Genomic DNA, 9,881 nt, shown 5'->3' with positions numbered 1-9,881 from the left:
TCTATAAACACGTTTTCACTTTGTCATTATGGGGTATTGGTGTGTAGATGAGGAAAAAAATATTCACATTTTAATTTCAGGCTGTAACACAACAAAATGTGTAATTAAGTACCTTCTGAAGTCTCTGTAGGTGAGAACTGTAACTCAGACAGGATCACCTTTTCAGTGGGTCAGTCAGTTTATTCATGTTAATTCACTCCGGGGCCACGAGTAACATAGTAGATGAGAGCACATGGGAAATCACGAGTAACATTGTAGATGAGAGCACATGGGAAATCACGAGTAACATTGTAGTTGAGAGCACATGGGAAATCACGAGTAACATTGTAGATGAGAGCACATGGGAAATCACGAGTAACATTGTAGTTGAGAGCACATGGGAAATCACGAGTAACATTGTAGTTGAGAGCACATGGGAAATCACGAGTAACATTGTAGATGAGAGCACATGGGAAATTACGAGTAACATTGTAGATGAGAACACATGGGAAATCACGAGTAACATTGTAGATGAGAGCACATGGGAAATCACGAGAAACATTGTAGATGAGAACACATTGGAAATCACGAGTAACATTGTAGTTGAGAGCACATGGGAAATCACGAGAAACATTGTAGATGAGAGCACATGGGAAATCACGAGTAACATTGTAGATGAGAGCACATGGGAAATCACGAGTAACATTGTAGATGAGAACACATGGGAAATCACAAGAAACAGATGAGAGCACATGGGAAATCATGAGTAACATTGATGAGAGCACATGGGAAATCACGAGAAAACATAGATGAGAGCACATGGGAAATCACGAGAAAACATAGATGAGAGCACATGGGAAATGTTGAAAGCCAAGATAATCGGGTGCCGTTCGTCACTGACTGATGAACAGCTGTATGCATACTCATCACGTGAGGCATCACCAGTAAAAGGTTTTTCTCACATGCCAAATAAAGCTAGGCAAGCGCAGGCTGAGTTCACAAATGTGGACGTGGAGAGCTGTTGCTACGTAAAGAGACTGACATTAAATTGGGGTGTTGACATAGCAGCAGTGACAGATGTCAAAACGCAGAAAAAACAGCAGTAACCCAGGTTGTTTGAAGGGGTGGGAGATCAACCTACACGTTGAAGGGGTGGGAGATCAACCTACACGTTGAAGGGGTGAGAGATCAACCTACACGCTGAAGGGATGGGAGATCAACCTACATGTTGAAGGGGGGGATCAACCTACATGTTGAAGGGGGAGATCAACCTACATGTTGAAGGGGGGAGATCAACCTACATGTTGAAGGGGGAGATCAACCTACATGTTGAAGGGGAGATCAACCTACATGTTGAAGGGGTGGGAGATCAACTTACATGTTGAAGGGGGAGATCAACCTACACGTTGAATGGGTGGAGATCAACCTACATGTTGAAGGAAGGAGATCAACCTACATGTTGAAGGGTTGGGAGATCCACCTACATGTTGAAGGGGGAGATCAACCTACACGTTGAAGGGGGGAGATCAACCTACATGTTGAAGGGGTGGGAGATCAACCTACATATTGAAGGCGGGAGATCAACCTACTTGTTGAAGGGGTGGGAGATCAACTTACATGTTGAAGGAGGAGATCAACCTACACGTTGAAGGGGTGGAGATCAACCTACATGTTGAAGGAAGGAGATCAACCTACATGTTGAAGGGTTGGGAGATCCACCTACATGTTGAAGGGGGAGATCAACCTACACGTTGAAGGGGTGGAGATCAACCTACATGTTGAAGGAAGGAGATCAACCTACATGTTGAAGGGGGAGATCAATCTACATGTTGAAGGGGTGGGAGATCAACTTACATGTTGAAGGGGGAGATCAACCTACACGTTGAAGGGGTGGAGATCAACCTACATGTTGAAGGAAGGAGATCAACCTACATGTTGAAGGGTTGGGAGATCCACCTACATGTTGAAGGAGGAGATCAACCTACACGTTGAAGGGGGAGATCAACCTACATGTTGAAGGGGTGGGAGATCAACCTACATATTGAAGGCGGGAGATCAACCTACATGTTGAAGGGGGAGATCAACCTACATGTTGAAGGGGTGGAGATCAACCTACATGTTGAAGGGGGAGATCAACCTACATGTTGAAGGGGGAGATCAACCTACGTGTTGAAGGGGTTGAGATCAACCTACATGTTGAAGGGGTGGGAGATCAACCTACATATTGAAGGCGGGAGATCAACCTACATGTTGAAGGGGGAGATCAACCTACATGTTGAAGGGGTGGAGATCAACCTACATGTTGAAGGGGGAGATCAACCTACATGTTGAAGGGGGAGATCAACCTACGTGTTGAAGGGGTTGAGATCAACCTACATGTTGAAGGGGTGGAGATCAACCTACATGTTGAAGGGGGAGATCAACCTACATGTTGAAGGGGGGGAGATCAACCTACATGTTGAAGGGGGAGATCAACCTACACGTTGAAGGGTGAGATCAACCTACATGTTGAAGGGGGAGATCAACCTACATGTTGAAGGGGTGGGAGATCAACCTACATGTTGAAGGGGTGGAGATCAACCTACATGTTGAAGGGGGAGATCAACCTACATGTTGAAGGGGTGGAGATCAACCTACATGTTGAAGGGGGAGATCAACCTACATGTTGAAGGGGGAGATCAACCTACATGTTGAAGGGGTGGAGATCAACCTACATGTTGAAGGGGGAGATCAACCTACATGTTGAAGGGGGAGATCAACCTACATGTTGAAGGGGTGGAGATCAACCTACATGTTGAAGGGGTGGAGATCAACCTACATGTTGAAGGGGGAGATCAACCTACACGTTGAAGGGTGAGATCAACCTACATGTTGAAGCTACACTAGTAGCACAGACCTTTAGGCGTGTTCCGTTCCACCTGAGAGAAGCTGGGGACCAATAGAACAGACCTGTAGGTCTGAGAGAAGCTGGGGACCAATAGCACAGACCTTTAGGATAAGGAACAACAAAACATGGATTCAATGGAGAGAGTGGATGGTGTCCACACCCTGAGTGAATCTGGTAGTGTCAGTGCCAATATGGTGAATCTGGTAGTTTTAGTGCCGAAACCGGACGGCGATATAAGACTGTGTCTGGACATGAGACGAGAGAACACAGCAGTCATACGTGGCAGACACCCGATCCTTACAGTGGATGAACTTTAGCAAAGAATGAATGGGTCTACTGTCACATCGAGGAAAACTGGATCTTAAATGGGGCCTGAAGTCATCAACTGGAGCGAACCCCAGACACAACGACGTTTGCAGTGCACGATGGGACATGGAGATATAAAAGGCTTTGGAGTTGCATCGGAGAGCGAGAACGTATCAACGCGACGTCGCAACAGCAACTGGCACCGAGGGGTTCGGAAAACATATCGGATGACATCATCGTCCGCGTCGCAGACGAAGGAGGGCCGTGACCAGCGGGGCTAAAATGCTGTCCTCAATAGGCTGACTGTCCTCAATAGGTTGACTGTCCTCAATAGGCTGACTGTCCTCAATAGGCTGACTGTCCTCGATAGGTTGACTGTCCTCAATAGGCTAACTGTCCTCAATAGGCTGACTGTCCTCAATACGTTGACTGTCCTCAGTAGGTTGACTGTCCTCAATAGGCTGACTGTCCTCAATAGGCTGACTGTCCTCAATAGACTGACTGTCCTCAATAGGATGACTGTCCTCAATAGGCTGACTGTCCTCAATAGGCTGACTGTCCTCAATAGGCTGACTGTCCTCAATAGGTTGACTGTCCTCAGTAGGCTGACTGTCCTCAATAGGCTGACTGTCCTCAATAGGCTGACTGTCCTCAGTAGGCTGACTGTCCTCAATAGGCTGACTGTCCTCAATAGGCTGACTGTCCTCAATAGGCTGACTGTCCTCAGTAGGCTGACTGTCCTCAATAGGCTGACTGTCCTCAATAGGCTGACTGTCCTCAATAGGCTGACTGTCCTCAATAGGTTGACTGTCCTCGATAGGTTGACTGTCCTCGATAGGCTGACTGTCCTCGATAGGCTGACTGTCCTCAATAGGTTGACTGTCCTCAATAGGCTGACTGTCCTCAGTAGGTTGACTGTCCTCAATAGGCTGACTGTCCTCAATAGGTTGACTGTCCTCAATAGGCTGACTGTCCTCAATAGTCTGACTGTCCTCAATAGGCTGACTGTCCTCAGTAGGTTGACTGTCCTCAATAGGCTGACTGTCCTCAATAGGTTGACTGTCCTCAATAGGCTGACTGTCCTCAATAGGCTGACTGTCCTCAATAGGCTGACTGTCCTCAGTAGGCTGACTGTCCTCAATAGGCTGACTGTCCTCAATAGGCTGACTGTCCTCAGTAGGTTGACTGTCCTCAATAGGCTGACTGTCCTCAGTAGGCTGACTGTCCTCAATAGGCTGACTGTCCTCAATAGGCTGACTGTCCTCAATAGGCTGACTGTCCTCAATAGGTTGACTGTCCTCAATAGACTGACTGTCCTCAGTAGGTTGACTGTCCTCGATAGGTTGACTGTCCTCAATAGGATGACTGTCCTCAATAGGTTGACTGTCCTCAATAGGTTGACTGTCCTCAATAGGCTGACTGTCCTCAATAGGCTGACTGTCCTCAATAGGCTGACTGTCCTCAGTAGGCTGACTGTCCTCAATAGGTTGACTGTCCTCAATAGGTTGACTGTCCTCAATAGGTTGACTGTCCTCGATAGGATGACTGTCCTCGATAGGCTGACTGTCCTCAATAGGGTGACTGTCCTCTGTAGGTTGACTGTCCTCGATAGGTTGACTGTCCTCAATAGGTTGACTGTCCTCTGTAGGTTGACTGTCCTCAATAGTCTGACTGTCCTCAATAGGTTGACTGTCCTCAATAGGTTGACTGTCCTCAATAGGCTGACTGTCCTCAGTAGGTTGACTGTCCTCGATAGGTTGACTGTCCTCAATAGGCTGACTGTCCTCAATAGGCTGACTGTCCTCAGTAGGTTGACTGTCCTCAATAGGCTGACTGTCCTCAATAGGTTGACTGTCCTCAATAGGTTGACTGTCCTCAATAGGTTGACTGTCCTCAATAGGCTAACTGTCCTCAATAGGCTGACTGTCCTCAATAGGCTGACTGTCCTCAGTAGGTTGACTGTCCTCAATAGGCTGACTGTCCTCAGTAGGTTGACTGTCCTCAATAGGCTGACTGTTCTCAAACTGGCCCACAGCTGAAAGAGTGAGAGCAGAGTGGTGAGCAGAGTGTGGAGCAGAGTGGTGAGCAGAGTGGAGAGCAGAGTGGAGAGCAGAGTGGAGAGCAGAGTGGTGAGCAGAGTGATGAGCAGAGTGGAGAGCAGAGTGGTGAGCAGAGTGGAGAGCAGAGTGGTGAGCAGAGTGGTGAGCAGAGTGGTGAGCAGAGTGGAGAGCAGAGTGGAGAGCAGAGTGGTGAGCAGAGTGGTGAGCAGAGTGTTGAACAGAGTGGAGAGCAGAGTGGAGAGCAGAGTGGCGAGCAGAGTGGAGAGCAGAGTGGTGAGCAGAGTGGAGAGCAGAGTGGAGAGCAGAGTGGAGAGCAGAGTGGCGAGCAGAGTGGAGAGCAGAGTGGAGAGCAGAGTGGAGAGCAGAGTGGTGAGTAGAGTGGAGAGCAGAGTGGTGAGTAGAGTGGAGAGCAGAGTGGAGAGCAGAGTGGAGAGCAGAGTGGAGAGCAGAGTGGTGAGTAGAGTGGAGAGCAGAGTGGAGAGCAGAGTGGTGAGCAGAGTGGAGAGCAGAGTGGTGAGCCTGAGACGACATCAGAGGATTGTTTCTTTCTAGTTCCTCACTTCGGACCAGGAAACAGAAGAAGAAGAAGAAGGCCTTTCAGTCATCTTAAAGAGGAACTGTCTGAAGCCGTCGACAGTCTCGCAGACAAAGACACTCCCACAAAAACCAGGGAGCCTATAGGAGCTGCGATCCTGCAAGAACAACACAGAGAAATGGTTCCAGTCTGTTATGTGAGCAGGAGTCTGAACGCAGATATTCCCAAAGTGAGCGTCAGGCCCCTTTGTGTTGGTTTGGCCCTTGTGACAGGCTTCAGCCACATGTATACGGCAGGGAGTTTGATCCAGTGACTGATCATGAGGCGTCAGAGGCCATTGACAGTCCTCGCTCAAAGCCGTGCGCTCATACCGAACGGTGGGGTGCTGAGACTCCTACAATATGACTTTTGTGTTGTTCACATATTGGGGGGGGGGGGACATGGCTGACCCTCTGTCTCGTCTAATTGAAGAGACTGCAGTGAACGACTCTCTCACACACACACACACACACACACGCACGCGCGCACACACGCACGCACGCACACGCACACGCGGAGCAGAGGAGAGTGTGAGATTTGTGGCTGTGAAACCATCTCCAAATGCAATGACCATACGGGAAGTGGAGCTACAGACAAAGAGCCAAGAGAGCTGAGAAATGCTCTGCAGAGTGGGTGTCATGAGACATGCCAGTTGAAAATTAAGTCCTAAGGGGAACAGGCATTGTTTTGTCACGTGGGCTTTGTGTGACGACTGTAGCCTTAGATCACCAGGGACATGTGGGTATTGTAGTCACAAAACTACATGTCATGGGTAAAGCACGATGGCCAGACATTGTAGTCACAAAACTACATGTCATGGATAAGCACGATGGCCAGACGTTGTAGTCACAAAACTACATTTCATGAGTAAAGCACGATGGCCAGACATTGTAGTCACAAAACTACGTGTCATGAGTAAAGCACGATGGCCAGACATTGTAGTCACAAAACTACATGTCATGAGTAAAGCACGATGGCCAGACATTGTAGTCACAAAACTACATGTCATGAGTAAAGCACGATGGTCGGAGATTGTAGTCACAAAACTACATGTCATGGATAAGCACGATGGCCAGACATTATAGTCACAAAACTACATGTCATGAGTAAAGCACGATGGCCAGGCATTGTAGTCACAAAACTACATGTCATGAGTAAAGCACGATGGCCAGGCATTGTAGTCACAAAACTACATGTCATGAGTAAAGCACGATGGTCGGAGATTGTAGTCACAAAACTACATGTCATGGGTAAAGCACGATGGCCGGACATTGTAGTCACAAAACTACATGTCATGAGTAAAGCACGATGGCCAGACATTGTAGTCACAAAACTACATGTCATGGATAAGCACGATGGCCAGAGATTGTAGTCACAAAACTACATGTCATGAGTAAAGCACGATGGCCGGACATTGTAGTCACAAAACTACAGGTCATGAGTAAAGCACAATGGCCAGACATTGTAGTCACAAAACTACATGTCATGAGTAAAGCACGATGGCTGGACATTGTAGTCACAAAACTACATGTCATGAGTAAGCACGATGGCCAAGCATTGTAGTCACAAAACTACATGTCATGGATAAGCACGATGGCCAGACGTTGTAGTCACAAAACTACATTTCATGAGTAAAGAACGATGGCCAGACATTGTAGTCACAAAACTACATGTCATGGATAAGCACGATGGCCAAGCATTGTAGTCACAAAACTACATGTCATGGATAAGCACGATGGCCGGACATTGTAGTCACAAAACTACATGTCATGAGTAAAGCACGATGGCCAGACATTGTAGTCACAAAACTACATGTCATGGGTAAAGCACGATGGCCAGGCATTGTAGTCACAAAACTACAGGTCATGAGTAAAGCACAATGGCCAGACATTGTAGTCACAAAACTACATGTCATGAGTAAAGCACGATGGCCAGACATTGTAGTCACAAAACTACATGTCATGGATAAACACGAAGGCCGGACATTGTACAAGGCTGCAGAGAGACACGTCAAGTCCTGCCATGGTTGTCAGATTGTAGCACGACCAGACGTGCCAGAACCTCTGAGACCCACAGAGCTACCTGAAGGGACGTCACCAACGGACCTATTGGGTCCACTACCAACAGGACACTCAGCGCTAGTCGTTGTAGACTATTGCAGCAGATATTATGAATGTGATATCCTGCAATCTACTACCACAGAAAAAAAAGATGATTGATAGTCTGGAGACTATTTTCAGTCGTCGTGGTCACCCACGAACAATCCCATCTGATTGTGGCCCACAGTGCCTGTCATCCCAGTTCCAGAACTTCTGCAGGGAAAATGATGCTGAGCAGAACGGGAAATCCAAGATCTATGCAGACAACCGTCGCAGAGCTGAACACTCTGACACGGACATCGGAGACCAGGTTCTCCTAAAACAGGACAAAAACAGACAAGTTCACAACAACCTTCAACACTGTGGTCAATATAGAGGGAAACAATGTGGTTGTTCCATCTCCAACTGGAGCCAGGTATTCCAGCAATACAACATTCATGAAGAGCTATGGAATTGAGGAGCCAAATCCACAACCAAAGGACAGAGACTGACAGAGACTGTGGAACAGAGTCCTACTCTGAGACATTACATAGAGTCCAAACCAGAGAGACTGACAGAGACTGTGGAACAGAGTCCTACTCTGAGACATTACATAGAGTCCAAACCAGAGACTGACAGAGACTGTGGAACAGAGTCCTACTCTGAGACATTACATAGAGTCTAAACCAGAGACTGACAGAGACTGTGGAAACAGAGTCCTACTCTGAGACATTACATAGAGTCCAAACCAGAGACTGTGGAACAGAGTCCTACTCTGAGACATTACATAGAGTCCAAACCAGAGACTGTGGAACAGAGTCCTACTCTGAGACATTACATAGAGTCCAAACCAGAGACTGACAGAGACTGTGGAACAGAGTCCTACTCTGAGACATTACATAGAGTCTAAACCAGAGACTGACAGAGACTATGGAAACAGAGTCCTACTCTGAGACATTACATAGAGTCCAAACCAGAGACTGACAGAGACTGTGGAACAGAGTCCTACTCTGAGACATTACATAGAGTCTAAACCAGAGACTGACAGAGACTATGGAAACAGAGTCCTACTCTGATACATTACATAGAGTCTAAACCAGAGACGACAGAGACTGTGGAAACAGAGTCCTACTCTGAGACATTACATAGAGTCCAAACCAGAGACTGACAGAGACTGTGGAAACAGAGTCCTACTCTGAGACATTACATAGAGTCCAAACCAGAGACTGACAGAGACTGTGGAACAGAGTCCTACTCTGAGACATTACATAGAGTCCAAACCAGAGACTGACAGAGACTGTGGCACAGAGTCCTACTCTGAGACATTAGATAGAGTCCAAACCAGAGACTGACAGAGACTGTGGAAACAGAGTCCTACTCTGAGACATTACATAGAGTCCAAACCAGAGACCATATGTGAGGGATCACCACAAAGACCACGAACACCCAAGCTAGTCAGGCCTCACAGACGAATTAAACTGCCACAGAAGTTAACGGACTTTGTCATTTAAATAATTATCCTGTACTGTAAGGGGTAAAGAAAACAAGCATAAACTGGAAAAATGACAAGAACAAAGGACTAATATGAAGACTGAATGTTTGAATTATGTTGTGAAAAATGTGCAAAAATGTTTTGTTACAGTAAGAAAATAATAATAATAATAGTGTTTTGTTTTTCTTAGAAGTAGACTTAAAAAGGAAAATCCATTAGGAGAACAGAAATAAGACATTGAACAGATTTCAGTTGTTTATTGGTAACACAACTGTTGCTATACAGGTAAAGAATGAGAGTTGTCGTGTACAGTCGTTATAATTTTCAAAAAAACAAAAAACAAAAGGTTAAATTGATACACACCTTGGTTATTGTTCCCATACGGCCATATCTTCAAGTTATAGTGCTTGTTTATGGAAAACAGATGGAATACAAGAGGCCAATTAGCTGTCCATGCTCCGAACACCTGTGTGTAAGTGTAACTCGGGAAGAGTAGTGGAAGTGT

This window comes from Oncorhynchus masou, unplaced genomic scaffold (genome assembly GCF_036934945.1).
Source record: "Oncorhynchus masou masou isolate Uvic2021 unplaced genomic scaffold, UVic_Omas_1.1 unplaced_scaffold_1906, whole genome shotgun sequence".
Lineage (NCBI taxonomy): Eukaryota > Metazoa > Chordata > Actinopteri > Salmoniformes > Salmonidae > Oncorhynchus > Oncorhynchus masou.
This window is presented reverse-complemented; position numbering follows the sequence as displayed.